Genomic DNA, 17,755 nt, shown 5'->3' with positions numbered 1-17,755 from the left:
TGCTGCATTGTTAGTGCAAGGAAACATCAACCATAACACATAACAAAATTTGTCACCTCGCGGAGAGGTTAACACAACTCCAGCCCCCGAGCCTTCCAACTGTCTGGACCCATCAAAATGAATAGTCCAATACATGTTGTCTGGTTTTTCTTCTGGCATCTGCATCTCTGTCCAGTCATTAATGAAGTCAACCAGTGCTTGAGTTTTGATCGCGGTATGTGGCACATACATCAACCCATGAGACCCAAGCTCAATCGCCCACTTGGTGACTCGTCTAGTGGCTTACCTATTTTGAATGATGTCTCCCAAAGGAGCAGAGCTAACCACGGTGATTGGATGTCCCTGAAAATAATGCTTAAGCTTCCGGCTTGCCATGAACACCCCATATATGAGCTTCTGCCAATGTGGATATCGTTGCTTGGATTCAATTAACACCTCACTGACATAGTAAACCGGCCGTTGAACCAGATGCTCCTTGCCAGCCTCCTTGCACTCCACCACAATAGCCACACTAACAGCTCGTGAGTTGGCGGCCACGTATAACAGCAGCGGCTCTTTCTCAACTGGAGCAGCCAGGACCGGCGGCTCAGCAAGCTGTGTCTTCAGATCTTCAAAAGCAGAGTTCGTAGCATCGCTCCAAAGAAAATCATCTGTTTTCTTCATCATCTGATACAGAGGCATTGACTTCTCCCCTAACTGGCTTATGAACCGGCTCAAAGCAGCAACACGGCCCGCCAGTCGTTGAACGTCATTGATGCATGTTGGTTTCGCCAGAGATGTAATTGCCTTGATTTTCTCCGGGTTAGCCTCAATACCTCGGTTAGACACCAAAAAACCCAAGAGCTTGCCGGCTGGGACTCCAAAAACACACTTGGCCGGGTTAGGCATCATTTTGTAGACCCGGAGATTATCGAAAGTCTCTTTCAGATCTGTGACCAAGGTTTCCTCCTTCCTGGATTTTACCACTATATCATCCACATAAGCATGAACATTACACCCAATTTGATCGTGAAGACAATTCTGCACACACCGTTGGTAAGTCATCTGGGCACTCTTAAGCCCAAAAGGCATAGACACATAGCACAAAGCTCCAAAAGGAGTGATAAAAGCCATCTTCTCCTGATCCTTGACTGCCATCTTGATCTGATGATAACCGGAATAAGCATCCAAGAAACTCAAACATGCGCAACCCGCCGTAGCATCAATGATCTAATCAATACGGGGGAGGGCAAAAGGATCAGCCAGACAAGCCTTGTTCAGATCGGTGTAATCCACACACATACACCAGGTGCCATTCTTTTTGAGTACAAGCACCAGGTTGGCTAACCACTCTGGGTGAAAGACTTCTACAATGAACCCAGCTGCCAAAAGCCGGGCCACCTCTTCTCCAATGGCCTTACGCCTTTCTTCATTGAACCGTCGGAGAAATTGTCTGACAGGTTTGAACTTTGGATCAATATTGAGAGTGTGCTCAGCGAGTTCCCTCGGGACACCCGTCATGTCTGAAGGTTTCCATGCGGAGATGTCCCGGTTCTCACGGATGAACTCGATGAGTGTGCTTTCCTATTTTGGATCCAAGTTAGCACTGATGATGAACTGCTTGGATGAGTCGCCCGGCACAAAGTCAACCATCTTGGTGTCATCAGCTGATTTGAACTTCAACACCGGCTCATGCTCTATTGTTGGTTTCTTTAATGATGTCATGTCTGTCGGGTCAACATGATCTTTGTAAAATTTTAACTCCTCTGTTGCACAGACAGATTCAGCATAGCCAGCATCACCTTCTTCACACTCCAAAGCTATTTTCTGGCTCCCGTGTTCTGTAATAGTGCCCTTATAACCCGGCATCTTAAGCTGCAAATACACATAACACGGCCGAGCCATGAATTTGCCATAAGTCGGCCATCCAAACAGAACATGATACGAGCTTTTGATCTTAACCACCTCAAAGGTTAATTTTTCTTCTCTGGAGTCATACTCATCCCCAAAGGCTACTTCTAGTTCAATCTTACCCACTGGGTATGCCGACTTGCCAGGAACCACACCGTGCAAAACAGTGTTGGATTGTTTAGGACTCTTATCAGTCAATCCCATCCGGCGGAACGTCTCATAGTAGAGGATGTTGATGCTGCTGCCTCCATCCATGAGTACCTTAGTGAATTTGTATCCACCAACCTGAGGCGCCACCACGAAAGCCAAGTGCCCCGGATTATCGACCCGGGGTGGGTGATCCTCTCTGCTCCACACAATAGGCTGCTCTGACAAACGTAAGTAACGTGGAACCGCCGGCTCAACGGCATTGACGGCCCTCTTGTGAAGTTTCTGGTCTCTCTTACATAAGCTAGTGGTGAATACATGGTATTTCCCACTATTCAGCTGCTTCGGGTTGCTCTGATATCTGGACTGCTGCTGCTGATTACCTTGGCTGGGTTGCGGATTATACCCTCCTTGGTTACCAGGATGGCCCTGACCGTGGATTCCTCCTCCACCTAAACCGGCACCCAGGCCTTGGAAACCGCCTCCACCTGAGCCGCCACCTGGGCCATGACCTCCATCAAATGCGTTTGAATTTTTAAACGCCTTCATGATCGTACAATCTTTCCACAGGTGGGTGGCTGGCTTCTCCCGGGTGCCGTGTTTTGGACAAGGCTCATTCAATAATTGCTCAAGGGTGGGACCTGACCCACCCGACTGAGGGGGCTGTCTGCCCTTGCACCGTTGATTTCCGCCCTGTGCATTGGTGTTAGCAACAAACTCATCAGCCTTACGTTTATTACCTCCTTGATTCATCGGGTTATGCTGGTGACCCTTGCCGTTGCCGTTCTTCTTTCCCTTCGTTGCCTTTTCTTCGTCAGACACCGGGTCCTCGGTAGTATCAGAATCAGCATACTTGATGAGAGCCGCCATCAACGTTCCCATGTCATTACAGTCACGCTTGAGCCGCCCCAGCTTCTGCTTCAGAGGTTCGAAACGGCAAATTTTCTCCAACATTAAGACTGCTGAGCCGGCATCCATTTTATTAGATGAATGTATTATCTCCTTGACCCGACGCACCCAATGGGTTGTGGATTCCATCCTCTTTCTTGCAATTGGTCAGGTCCACAATCGACATAGGCTGCTTACACGTGTCTTTAAAGTTCTGGACGAACCAGGCCTTCAACTCCACCCATGAGCCGATAGAATTGGGTGGCGATCCCTTCAACCAAGTACGAGCTGTTCCATCTAACATCATAGTGAAATACTTGGCCATTGCTGCATCGCTGACCTCCAATAACTCCATAGCCATCTCATCACTCTCAATCCAAGCCCTGGGCTGTAAGTTAGCTGTGTAATTAGGCACCTTACGAGGCCCCTTAAAGTCCTTTGGCAAATGCTTATTACGTATGGCCGGCACCAAGCAAGGAACGCCTCCGGTTCTTGTGGCCACTCCTGCCTCGACCGAGTTTGCTAGATAAGCCGGAAAAGTTTGATGAGCCGCCTGATCTACTACCATTTGAACTGCTCATTCCGCCTCTTGACGAATCCTCTCCTGATCCGCCAAGTTAAGGGCTCCAGCCCGCACCGGCTCATGCCTGTATGGCGGGTTGTGGTGTTGAGCATTGCTTGACATATCTGCGGATTCCATATGCCTACTGTAACTCGGGCCCCGGCTTGGGCGAGGAGTTGAATGGATCCTGTCTCGACTATAGGAGTATGCATCCCGCTGTGCTAGAGCTATTTGAAGAAGTTCTCTTACCCTCCATGTTTCAATCGCCGCCGGTGAGTCACCTTCCATCGGAAGAGCTACCAGACGAGCCAATGCTGTGATGAGGTTTTCCAAAGGGTTGGATGAGTGACCCGACGGCGTTGGGACGTAATGAGGTGGAGCGGTAATTATACGAGGTGGATCCATGGCGCGTGGCTGGACCGGTGTGCTGGGTGTTGCAATCCAAAGTGCCTCCGGCTTGTTACTTCCCCTAGCTCCGGGTGTGTGAAAAAGAGTCCTAGGATCGAGCGTCAGAGGCAGAAGTGATTGGGTTTTCTGATGCCTCCTCCTCATGACCTCGTTCGACGCGTTCAGATCCACCGAGAGCCAGAAGGTCTCTGCTTGAAGCTGTTGAGCATGAACGTCCAAAGCCGCCCGCTCTGCTGCCCTCCTAGCTTCCTCAGCGGCTATATTTTCCTTAGCTTGCACCATCTCTTCACGTACGCGTGCCACCTCTACGTCATGCTGGGCTTTATCCGCCAGCTCTACCATGACAGTCAACAGAGTCGTCGGTTTATCCATGAGGTCCATCAAGATCTGAGCCGGGGGGCACGCGGGGTCTCCTGACTCGGCTGCAGCCGACCTGGTAGCTGTTGTCGCCGCTGCTGTAGAGTTCTGCCCGGGCTGTGTCCTTGCCATGAAGACTCCGGCCCAATTCGGCGGCTCAAGAGGGTCTGGAATACTGCTGCCATCGGAACAGCCCCCGAGCATGCCGTCCTGCAGCTGGTACAAAGAGTCTGTCTCGCCCGTTGATGATGCAGTGTCAGAACAGATGGCCGTCTCACTGCCCTCCACCGATCCTTCAGAGTATTCACCGCCGTGGACACAGCCTACGAAGGCATGCTTCACGGCTGATTGAACACGGGCGGTCCTCGCGCGCCGAGCCGTTTCAATGAGGTTGGTGTGGACGTCCGGCTCAGGACCTGACTCGCCGATCCGGCCAATGAAGACGTGAATTCTGCCGAAGGGGACCTGGTATCCGTACTCAATTGAGCCGGCCTCGGGGCCCCAGCTTTCATCGTTAATGTAGAGCTTGCTACGACGACTCTTGGTCATCCGGCCCACAACGTATCCCTTGAGCCCTTCGAAGTTGCCCTTCAAGAACTCAAATCCACCATGTGCTGGCCCCACGGTGGGCGCCAACTGCCGTGGAATTGACATGGCAAATGTCCTAGAGCAAGGACTTAGTCGTAGGGCCATCGCACTAGGAAGCTTAAAGGGGTTAATCGGGACAAAGGACGCAAGAGGGTTTTATACTAGTTTGGCCCCTTACGATGAAGGTAATAGCCTACGTCTAGTTGGGTTGGTATTGCTGGGGTTTCGATCACGAAGAGGATCAACTCGCCGGCTTGGTCATCGACTTGTTGTTTTTCTTTCCCTAAGCCGCCACCGGGTCGTCCCCTAATATACATGGGTTGACGCCTGGTGGCCTACAGAGTCACGGCCGGCTCATAATCGTGTCTGGCTCGGTAACTTCCTTTACATGCCTTTCTTTACAAGTCTTTCCTTACATATGGTGGTTTACAATATCAGGCCTTAAGCCGCCTCCAGGCCCTTGGGCCTTCTATAAGGTTTAATAAACTATCGTCTTGAATGTTTACTGGGCTTCTTGCGTAGCCCGCCATTGGGGCTGACCCGGCCCCTCCTGGGCGGGTCATGACTGATAGTAATATCCCCAAAAAAGATGGACTCAAACAAGCATGGCACAATGGAACAAAATGAAGAGCACATCATGATGAACATTTTGATATATCATGCATGCAAAATGGATCTACGGATGAGGAGTTATGGCATGTTGAATAGGGCTTCAGAATGCCTGAATTTAGGTACTTAGTAAAAAACACCCGAGCGTAGAATAGTAAAAGTCGCACGGGGCGGAGGATAGATGGGCGCTCACCATGTGGGCTCGGCCCAAGAAGGGGGTGAGACAGGCGGCCCGGAGCGGACGGGCAGGATGGGACGCGGTGGCCCACGCGGGCCATGAGGTCGGGCCGACGGGATGTCGTCCTCCTACGGATTGCCCGATCGGATCGGGGAGGCAGGAGGCGGCGGGCGGCGCTCGCCGGTGATGGGGCGACCCGCGGAGGAGGCCGGGGCGACGGGAATTGCTCGGGGCGATGGATCCGGGGAGGGCGGCGCCGGATCCAGCCAGGGCGAGGCCGCGGAGGTCCGGCGGTGGCAGATCCTGCGGCTGGAGCTGGCCGGCGACGAGCTCCCATGGCGGGGCGGCGAGCTCGCGGGGAAGGCGCGGGGAGGACGATGCGGGTGGCGGCGGCGGCGCAGCGCTGCGGCTCGAGCGAGGCGGCGGTGGTGGTGCGTGAAGGGCGGCGGCGATGAGTCGGCGAAGTCCGGCGAAGCTCTGGCAACGGCAGAGACGGCTGACAGGCGGCGCGGCGGCTCGGGCACCCGGGCGTTGCGGGAGGCGACGACCGGGCCTGGCGGGCCTGCTTCGGGCTCACGGGCCCGCGCGGTGGAGGGGAGCGACGGTTGGCGGCGTGGCGGCGCGGGAGTGGAGGAGGGAGGCAGCGGCGCTGATGTGGCAAGCCCTGATTGGACGGAGTGAGGTGGCCGGGCGCGGCGGACATGTCCGGCGGCACGAAGAGGAAGTTTGCTAGGGTTCATCCGCGAATTTTGGAGGGGGAGGTGTTTAAATATGTAGAGGGAGCTAGGAGAGTCCAAATGAGGTGTGGTTTTCAGCCACGCGATCATGATCGAACGGCCGAGAGGATGAAGGGGGTTTGGATGGGTTATTGGGCCACTTTGGGGGGTGTTGGGCTACAACACACATGAGGCCTTTACAGTTCCTCGGTTAACCGTTGGAGTATCAAACAGACTCCAAATGGCACGAAACTTTACAAGCGGTCTACCGGTGGTGTACCAAGGCCGCTTGGCAAATCTCGGTCCATTTCGAGAAATCTTAACACCCGCACACGAAAAGAGACAAAAGGGGGCGCCGAAGGACATAGGAGTGTCGTATTGCAAAACGGACAACGGGGAAAATGCTCAGATGCATGAGACGAACACGTATGCAAATGCGATGCACATGATGACATGATATGAAATGCATGACATGAACAAAATGCAAAAAAAAACAAAGACAAGAACCCAACCACGAATCTCACAACACCTCTCCAGAAAAGGCAAGAGTCGGAGTACAAATATGGAAAGTTGTACCCGGGGTGTTACAAGCCTACTATTAAAATTAAAATTAAAGATCATGAATGCTATGCTTTAAGTGATTTGGGTGCTAGTGTTTCCACAATTCCAAAAACTTTATGTGATGTGTTAGGTTTCCGTGAATTTGATGATTGTTCTTCAAACTTGCACCTTGCGGATTCCACTATTAATAAACCAATGGGAAGGACTAATGATGTTCTTATTGTTTCAAATAGTAATTATGTGCCCGTAGATTTCATTGTTCTTGATATTGTTTGCAATCCTACATGTCCTATTATTCTTGGTAGACCTTTCCCTAGAACGATTGGTGCAATTATTGATATCAAAGAAGGAAATATTAGATTCCAATTTCCGTTAAGGAAAGGCATGGAACACTTTCCTAGAAAGAAAATTAAATTACCTTATGAATCTATTATGAGATCCACTTATGGATTGCATGCCAAAGATGGCAATACATAGATCTATCCTTGTTTTTATGCCTAGCTTGGGGCGTTAAACAATAGCGCTTGTTGGGAGGCAACCCAATTTTATTTTTGTTCCTTGATTTTTGGTTCTGTTTAGTAATAAATAATTCATCTAGCCTCTATTTACATGTGTTTTAATGCTTTTAATTAGTGTTTGTTCCAAGTAGAACCTTTGGTAAGACTTGGGGAAAGTCTTTGCGATTTTGCTGTAAAAAATAGAAACTTTAGCCCTCACGAGATTTGCTGCCATTTTTTACTGGAGAGTGAGATTAGGTTGATTATTTTTTCATATGATTAATATATAAATTCCTCACGTCCATAAAGTTTTCTTAGAATTTTTGGGGTTACAGAAGTATTCGAAACCTACATATTACTATAGACTGTTCTGTTTTTTACAGATTCTGTTTTTCGCGTGTTGTTTGCTTATTTTGATGCATCTATGGCTAGTATCAGAGGTTATGAACCATAGAGAAGTTTGAATACAGTAGGTTTAACACCAATATAAATAAAGAATGAGTTCATTACAGTACCTTACGTGGTGGTTTGTTTTCTTATACTAACGGAGCTCATGAGATTTTCTGTTTAAGTTTTGTGTTGTGAAGTTTTAGAGTTTTGAGTAAAGATTTGATGGATTATGGAATAAGGATTGGCAAGAGCCTAATCTTGGGGATGCCCAAGGCACCCCAAGGTAAAATTCGAGGACAATCAAAAGCCTAAGCTTGGGGATGCCCTGGAAGGCATCCCCTCTTTCGTCTTCTTATATCGGTAACTTTACTTGAGGCTATATTTTTATTCACCACATGATATGTGTTTTGCTTGGAGCGTCTTGTATGATTTGAGTATTTCATTTTTAGTTTACCACAATCATCCTTGCTGTGCACACCTTTTGGGAGATACACATGAATTTGAATTTATTAGAATACTCTATGTGCTTCACTTATATCTTTTGAGCTAGATAATTTTGCTCTAGTGCTTCACTTATATCTTTTAGAGCACGGTGGTGGTTTTATTTTATAGAAATTATTTATCTATAATGCTTCACTTATATTATTTCGAGATTCCTTTAGAACAGCATGGTAATTTGCTTTGGTTATGAAATTAGTCCTAATATGATAGGCATCCAAGATGGGTATAATAAAAACTATCATAAAAAGTGCATTGAATACTAGGAGAAGTTTGATACTTGATGATTGTTTTGAGATATGAAGATGGTAATATTAGAGTCATGTTAGTTGAGTAGTTGTGAATTTGAGAAATACTTGTTCTAAAGTTTGTGATTCCCGTAGCATGCATGTATGGTGAACCGTTATGTGATGAAGTCGGAGCATGATTTATTTATTGATTGTCTTCCTTATGAGTGGCGGTCGCGGACGAGGTATGGTCTTTTCCTACCAATCTATTACCCTAGGAGCATGCGCGTAGTACTTTGTTTCGATTACTAATAATATTTTGCAATAAGTATGTGAGTTCTTTATGACTAATGTGGAGTCCATGGATTATACGCAATCTCACCCTTCCACCATTGCTAGCCTCTCTAGTACCGCACAACTTTCACTGGTACCATAAACCCACCATATACCTTCCTCGAAACAACCACCATACCTACCTATTATGGTATTTTCCATAGCCAATCTGAGATATATATAATGCCATGCAACTTTCCAACGTTCCGTTTATTATGATACGCTTCATCATTGTCACATTGCTTTGCATGATCATGTAGTTGACATCGTATTTGTGGCAAAGCCACCGTTCATAATTCTTTCATACATGTCACTCTTGATTCATTGCATATATCAGTACACCGGAGGAGGCATTCACATAGAGTCATATTTTGTTCTAAGTATTGAGTTGTAAGTAAATAAAGTGTGTTGATCATCATTATTAGAGCATTGTCCCAAGTGAGGAAAGGATGATGGAGACTATGATTCCCCACAAGTCGGCATGAGACTTCGGACAAAAAAGAAAAAAAAGAAATAAAAGAGGCCATAAAAAAAGAAGAAGAGGGCCCAACTAAAAAAATGAGAGAAAAAGAGAGAAGGGACAATGTTACTATCCTTTTTCCACACTTGTCCTTCAAAGTAGCACCATGATCTTCATGATAGAGAGTCTCCTATGTTGTCACTTTCATATACTAGTGGGAATTTTACATTATAGAACTTGGCTTGTATATTCCAATGATGGCCTTCCTCAAAATGCCCTAGGTCTTCGTGAGCAAGCGAGTTGGATGCACCCTCACTTAGTTTCTTTTTGAGCTTTCATACACTTATAGCTCTAGTGCATCCATTGCATGGCAATCCCTACTCACTACCATTGATATCTATTGATGGGCATCTCCATAGCCCGTTGATACGCCTATTTGATGTGAGACTATCTTCTCCTTTTTGTCTTCTCCACAACCACCATTCTATTCCACCTATAGTGCTATGTCCATGGCTGCCGCTCATGTATTGCGTGAAGATTGAAAAAGTTTGAGAACAACAAAAGTATGAAACAATTGCTTGGCTTGTCATCGGGGTTGTACATGATTTAAATATTTTGTGTGGTGAAGATAGAGCATAGCCAGACTATATGATTTTGTAGGGATAACTTTCTTTGGCCATGTTATTTTGAGAACACATAATTGCTTTGTTAGTATGCTTGAAGTATTATTATTTTTATGTCAATATTAAACTTCTGTCTTGAATCTTCCGGATCTGAACATTCATGCCACAGTAAAGAAAATTACATTGAGAAATATGCTAGGTAGCATTCCACATCAAAAATTCTGTTTTTATGATTTACCTACTCGAGGACGAGCAGGAATTAAGCTTGGGGATGCTTGAAACGTCTCCCACGTATCTATAATTTTTGATTGTTCCATGCTATTATATTATTTGTTTTGGATGTTAATGGGCTTATTTATACACTTTTATATTATTTTTGGGACTAACCTACTAACCCAAGGCCCAGTGCAAATTGTTGTTTTTTTGCCTATTTCAGTGTTTCGTAGAAAAGGAATATCAAACGGAATCCAAATGGAATGAAAACTTCGGGAGAGTTATTTTTGGAACAAACGTGATCCAGAGGACTTGGAGTGGACGTCAAGAAATCAACGAGGAGGCCACGATGCAGGGGGCGCGCCTACCCCCTGGGCGCGCCCTCCACCCTCGTGGCTCCACCGACCTACTTCTTCCTCCTATATATATATCCATATACCCCAAAAACATCGAGGAGCACCATGATATCCTATTTCCACTACCGCAACCTTCTGTATCCAAGAGATGCCATCTTGGGGCCTTTTCCGGAGCTCTGTCGGTGGGGGAATCGGTCACGGAGGGCTTCTACATCAACACCATAGCCTCTTCGATGATGTGTGAGTAGTTTACTGCAGACCTTCGGGTCAATAGTTATTAGCTAGATGGCTTCTTCTCTCTCATTGGATCTCAATACAATGTTCTCCTCGATTTTCTTGGAGATCTATTCGATGTAACTCTTTTTGCGGTGTGTTTGTCGAGATTCGATGAGTTGTGGGTTTATGATCAAGTTTATCTATGAACAATAGTTGATTATTCTCTGAAATCTTTTATGTATGATTGGTTATCTTTGAAAGTCTCTTCAAATTACCAGTTTGGTTTGGCCTACTAGATTGATCTTTCTTGCAATGGGAGAAGTGTTTAGCTTTGGGTTCAATCTTGCGGTGTCCTTTCCCAGTGACAGTAGGGGCAGCAAGGCACGCATTGTATTGTTGCCATTGAGGATAAAATGATGGGGTTTATATCATATTGCTTGAGTTTATCCCTCTACATCATGTCATCTTGCCTAATGCATTACTCTGTTCTTATGAACTTAATACTCTAGATGCATGTTGGATAGCGGTCGATGTGTGGAGTAATAGTAGTAGATGCAGAATCGTTTCGGTCTACGTTTCACGGACATGATGCCTATATACATGATCATGCCTATATATTCTCATAATTATGCACTTTTCTATCAATTGCTCGACAGTAATTCTTTCACCCACTGTAATACTTATGCTATCTTGAGAGAAGCCACTAGTGAAACCTATGGCCCCCGGGTCTATTCTCCATTATATTATTCTCCCGTCAACAAGCTATTTATGTCGCTGTTTATTTCGCAATCTTTATTTTGCAATCTATATCATAAAAATACCAAAAATATTTATCTTATTATTATTACCTCTACCAGATCTCACTCTCGTAAGTGATCGTGAAAGGACTGACAACCCCTTTATCGCGTTGGTTGCGAGGTTCTTATTTGTTTGTGCAGGTACGAGGGACTTGCGTGTAGTCTCCTACTGGATTGATACCTTGGTTCTCAAAAACTGAGGGAAACACTTACGCTACTTTGATGCATCACCCTTTCCACTTCAAGGGAAAACCAATGTAGTGCTCAAGAGGTAGCAAATAGCGCTTGTTGGGAGGCAACCCAATTTTATTTTTGTTTTTTGTTTTTAGGTTCTGTTTTGCAACAAATAATTCTTCTAGACTCTGGTTAGATGTTGTTTTGTGTTTGAATTAGTGTTTGTGCCAAGTAAAACCTTTGGGATGGCTTACAGTGATAGTTGATTTGATCTTGGTGAAAAACAGAAGTTTTTGCGCTCAGGAAAACAATTCTCATTTTTGATAGAAGCGCGATAACATACTGATTCTTTTTGCAGAATATTAATAAACAAATTTATTAGGTTTTCCTAATTTTTTAGAATTTTTGGAGTTACAGAAGTATTCGGGAGTTACATATTGCTACAGCCTGTTCTATTTTTGACAGATTCTGATTTCTATGTGTTGTTTGCTTATTTTGATGACCCTTTGGATAGTATCGGGGGGTATGAATCATGGATAAGTTGGAATACAATAGATATTACACCAATATAAATAAATAATTAGTTCACAACAGTACCAAAAGTGGTGATTTATTTTCTTATACTAACGGATCTTATGAGATTTTCTGTTGAGTTTTGTGTTGTGAAGTTTTCAAGTTTTGGGTAAGGATTTGATGGACTATGGAATAAGGAGTGGCAAGATCCTAAGCTTGTGGGTGCCCAAGGCACCCCAAGTTAATATTAAAGGACAACCAAGAGCCTAAGCTTGGGGATGCCCCGGAAGGCATCCTCTCTTTCATCTTCCTCTATCGGTAACTTTACTTGAGGCTATATTTTTATTCACCACATGATATGTGGTTTGCTTGGAGCGTCTTGTATGATTTGAGTCTTTCCTTTTTAGTTTGCCACAATAATCCTTGCTGTACACACCTTTTGAGAGGGACACACACAATTCGATATTTATTAGAATACTCTATGTGCTTCACTTATATCTTTTGAGCTAGGCAATTTTGCTCTAGTGCTTCACTTATATCTTTTTAGAGCACGGCGGTGGTTTTATTTTATAGTAATTAATGAACTCTCGTGCTTCACTTATATTATTTTGAGAGTCGTTAGACAGCATGGTCATTTGCTTTGGTTATAAATCTAGTCCTAATATGGTAGGCATCCAAGAGGGATATAATAAAAACTTTCATATAAAGTGCATTCAATACCATGAGAAGTTTGATTCCTTATGATTGTTTTGAGATATATAGATGGTGATATTAGAGTCATGCTAGTGAGTAATTGTGAATCTGAGAAATACTTGTGTTAAGGCTTGTGAGTCCCGTAGCATGCACGTATTGTGAACCGTTATGTAACAAAGTTGGAACATGAGATATTTTTTGATTGTCTGCCTTATGAGTGGTGGTTGGGGTCACACAAAGGGATCAATTCATACCCTAACTCGTTGGTGAACTCGCTACGGCGACAACAGCGGCGAAGATTCCATTGACGGTGGTGGAGAGCAGCGGCACGAGGTCGCTGGCGACGGAGGAAACGATCCGGAGACCTCGAGTCGGCAGAGCTGGACAGGCGCGGGGGAAGGGTTTCAGAGAAACTTCCAAAATTAGTCCTGTGGGTATATTTATCCAGACCCTGTCGGTGTGACCGAGTGGAACGACTCAGTGGCACAGAGATGCAGAATCGCAAGCGGTTACTACAACTCAGTGTGACCGAACTGTTCAAATCGGTTGCACCGAGACTGAAACCTAGATCAACTCAATGAACTCGGTATGACCGAAAGAAATGAATTGGTCATATCGAAATGCACTAAGAGGTTTTGGAAGTTTAAGTCTATGACGAATCGGTGGCTCCAAGTGCTCCTCAACCAGAGGGTTCGAATTTGACTTGATCAAACTTTGTCATGTAGCATGAATAGAGTGTGATACGAGAAAATCATAAATAGCTAGAGGGAGTTCTTAGGCATTCTTGTCCATCCATTTGGCAAAGAAAAGACCAAACAATCAAAGCAACAAATGGATGTCCTCGAATGAGAAAAATATGCACTCAACATGCTCACACAATAAGATGGCAAATGAAATATGTGGCAAAGCATGCACAAACACTCTAGCATCTATCAAGCAATTGGCGATGACTAGATCATCTATATATGAGTATATTGACTGAGGAGTCAAATGAGAACATTTGATCGTTGGTCATACTCATCGCTTAAGAACAAGTTGGGTTACCACTTTTAGATAAAGCGTTGTTGTGTTCACACCATTACAGTTGCTTTAACTCAATTCTTAGAGTAAAACTCCCCTAGATGTGATATCCCCCCTAAGAGGGATGAACAAACCTTGGGTTTTGTCAATGATGACTTCACGTAGGTGTCAAAGATGTAGATGCTCAATGTTGATGTAAATCATTTGGAGCAATCCATTGGAGTAAGTTGCACTTTCAATACCTACATGGGTTAGTCCCATAAGGAACATACAAGGATATCCATAGACATAGAGTGAAGTACACACAAGATGATGTCCATGAAAACATTAGGATACCTTGTCCCTTGACTTACCAACAAGAGTGTTTCTGACTCCTTGAGCTAGTGCAAGATGTGAAAGTTGATTGCACTTGTCCTTGCCAGTATGAATATGAGTGAAGTAAGTTGGCGGGGTCACCCTCAAGAACTCTCTAGTTCTTCTTCTTCGGGATCCACATCATCTTGATGGGAATCCTTGGAGTTGTAGTCGTACTTGATGAAGTAGAACTTGATGTAGTCTTGCGAACGTTAACCCACTTGACCAAAGCCTTAGGAGCTTCTTCAAATGCATCAATCTCCACTTGAAGCTTGTCCGTTCCTTTTAGCTTATGGTCTTGTTGTAAGTGCATCTAGTGCCACCCCTAGTTGGTTTTGGAGTATTGACGACAAACCTAGTTGAGGGACTAATGTGTTTGTGAGAATTGCAGGATAACACAGGTAGAAGTCCCTCATTGATTCGGTTTTCCTACCAGAGATGACCCCTAAAAATGTATGAAGACATTGAAGCCAAAGGTGGTATAAGAAGATATTCACATTGAAGACTATGACAAGAGAAGACACCGCTGAAGCTATTGGAGCTCGAAGACTTAGATCTTTCGTAGTTCTTTTTCTTCTGTGTTGAGTCATAGGAACCACCGTACTGTTAAGTGGGGTCCAAGAGAACCAGTCAGAATGACTGAAGTGATGCTTAAACAAAACCTATGTCTTCGAGTGAAGACTTTGAGAGCGAATCTTGTCCAGAGTCGGACAAGTCAGCTTTGCTTGTAGCCCAAGTAAAGTTGCCGTGTGAGTTTGAAATCTGACCGTTGGAACACATGTCAGTTCCTTAGTGACCCAGGGTCATTTCGGACAAATCAGGTCGGGTTGCCAAGTGGCTATAAATAGCCCACCCCCTACAACCATAAACGGTTGGCTGCTCAGATTCAGAGTACGGCTTTTGTCGTTTGAGAGCAACCCACCTCGAAGCCTTTGAGAGAGAATTCCTTGCGAGGATAAAGCCCTAACCACCCAGAGCCAAAGAGAATTAGGCATCACTTAAGTCTTCTTGTCTGTGTGATCTGAACACTTATTACACTTGAGGACTGTGCATCCTCCAGCCGGTTAGGCGTCGCGTTTTGAGCATCCAAGAGACATTGTGGATTGCCGGTGAACGAAGTCTGTGAAGGTTTGGAAGTCCACCTTGAAGACTTACCAGAGTGATTGGGCGAGGTCTGTGTGACCTTAGCTCAAGGGGAATACGGTGAGGACTGGGTGTCCTGAGCTGCGTGTTCAGGACTCGGTGTCCAGGACTGTGTCTCCTAATGTTTAAATATCTAGCCGCCCTAACCAGACGTACAGTTGTCACAGCAACTGGAACTGGTCCAACAAATCATTGTCTTCAGCGAGTCACTGGTTTCATCTCCCCTTCCCTTTACTTACTGTTACTCCTTGTGAAGTCATTGTATGTTCGCACTATCTTTTGTCTTCACTGAGTGACTGCGTGTTCTGTGTGGCTTCACAATATCTTCCTACCAGATCCTTACTACATTGCTGCTATTAGTCATTGTGCTTTCACTCTATTGAATACTTGACTATGGCTTGCCTAGTGTAGTCTACCTTTCGCTGCAGGGTAATAGGTTTATTTCTATCGTTTGTCTTCATAACTTCCACGTTTTGAAGACTTTCATAAAAATTGCCTATTCACCCCCCCTCTAGTCGATATAACGCACTTTCACTTGTGGTGGAAGATCATCTTGATCTTGTGTCCCCTTGAAGGAAATAGGATCATACTTCTCTTGTTCAGGAACAAACTTCATCTTGGGGTATTGATCTTCTTCCCACTCAACTCCATTGGCATTGAACTTTCTTTCAAAACCAACACCTTGATTCTTCCGGTGCCTTCCTAGCTTGCGTACAATTTCCTCAAATTGCTTACTCCCGTCAAGGCTCTTGTAAACACCTTTCTCTACAATTCCCTTCAATAAGCTATTTTCTTGCTCAAGTGTAACTTGACTAAGAGAATCATTAGTGGAATCAAGAGAACTACTAGAAGCAACAATATTGGATTTAACATGATTATTGTTACTACTAGAAGAAGAATCCTTCTTACTCCTGTTGCTAGATTTTACTTGTGGCATGTAAGTAGACAAGAGTAAACGCCTGGCAATGTAAGAATAACTTTTCTTACGAAGATCATCATTGATTACTTTTAAGAACCCATGCTCGCTCTAGATTGAGTTTTTCAAAGTGTAGCTTCTGATGAGTCTTTAAAAGCTCTCGATGATCTTCTAAGGTAGTTTCATGAGATAACTTAAGAGTGTTTAGTTCTTTAGTTAGACGATCATTCTCCTTCTTATCATCATCAATCGTTTTATCTTGATTAGCATGACTAATAGCAAGTTCATCATCGTTTTCATAACTAGAGTTGTCAACAAGTCAATCATCATCACCTAGCAAATCATCTTCATCACTATTGAAATCAACATACTCGGGTGTGATACCTTTGGGCCTTTAACCATGAAGCATCTTCCAATTCCTTCATTTGGCGAGTCAAATATGTCATAGGAGTTGGTTGACACAAGTGCTAGACTTGCAACACCTTCATCTTGAGTATATTCGGAGTCAGAGTGACAACTTCTCTCGGAGTGGTTGTCGGAGTCAGAACCGGATACCCATTCACCAACATGAGCTTGATGACTTCGTTTTGTATAGCTCCTTGATGACTTGTCCTTCCTTCCTGAATCCTTGCTTCCGTGAGAGGTTCTTCGTTCATGACAATAATCTCTACTCCTTCTCTCTCTCTTGGAGGTGATTCTTCTCTTCTACTTCTCCTTGAATCGTTTATGGATCCTCATCCTATTGCTAATATTTTTGAGAGATCCAATTATGATGTACCAATTGCTAGTGAGTTTTGTGCATTAGATTATCTTTATGAAGTTTTGCTTGAAGTTCGTGAATCAAAAAATTGTGTTGAATAAATTTGAAGTGATTCACGATAGCTCCTTGAATAGAAGGCATGATTGCAATGGTTTTACTATAAATTCTATTAATGTCAATTGGGTTAATGATATGAAAAACCTTATGCTTGGGGATGCTAATTTTAATATGTCTACTACTTGTTGCAATGATCATGATTGGGGTGATTCTTCTTATGATCTTGAAAATTTATTTAAGCCCCGTGACAAATATGAGATTGATAATAATGTTTGCAATAATATTGAAAGTGGGTTTGGAAGAGTGTCAACTTTAGATCCCACATATTTGGAGAATGTTCAATCTTATGAATTTTTTTGATAAAAGTGGGTTTTGAGAGGTCATGACTTTAGTTAATGTTAATCCCACTGTTTTGGAAGAGTGTCAACTTCGCATGCATGTGGATCGTGTTGAGATTATGTTATGTGATAGCTATATTGCTGAATTTGCTTATGATCCTACATGTAACTATTATGAGAGAGGAAAATATGGTTGTAGAAATTTTCATGTTACTAAATTACCTCTCTTCATGTTGAGATTGCTATCATGTTTTTCTTCTTCCTTGCATATGC

The sequence above is a fragment of the Triticum urartu genome, chromosome 3 (assembly GCF_003073215.2).
Source record: "Triticum urartu cultivar G1812 chromosome 3, Tu2.1, whole genome shotgun sequence".
NCBI classification, from domain to species: Eukaryota; Viridiplantae; Streptophyta; class Magnoliopsida; order Poales; family Poaceae; genus Triticum; species Triticum urartu.
The sequence above is the reverse complement of the archived record's forward strand: the minus strand, read 5'-3'. Positions refer to the sequence as shown.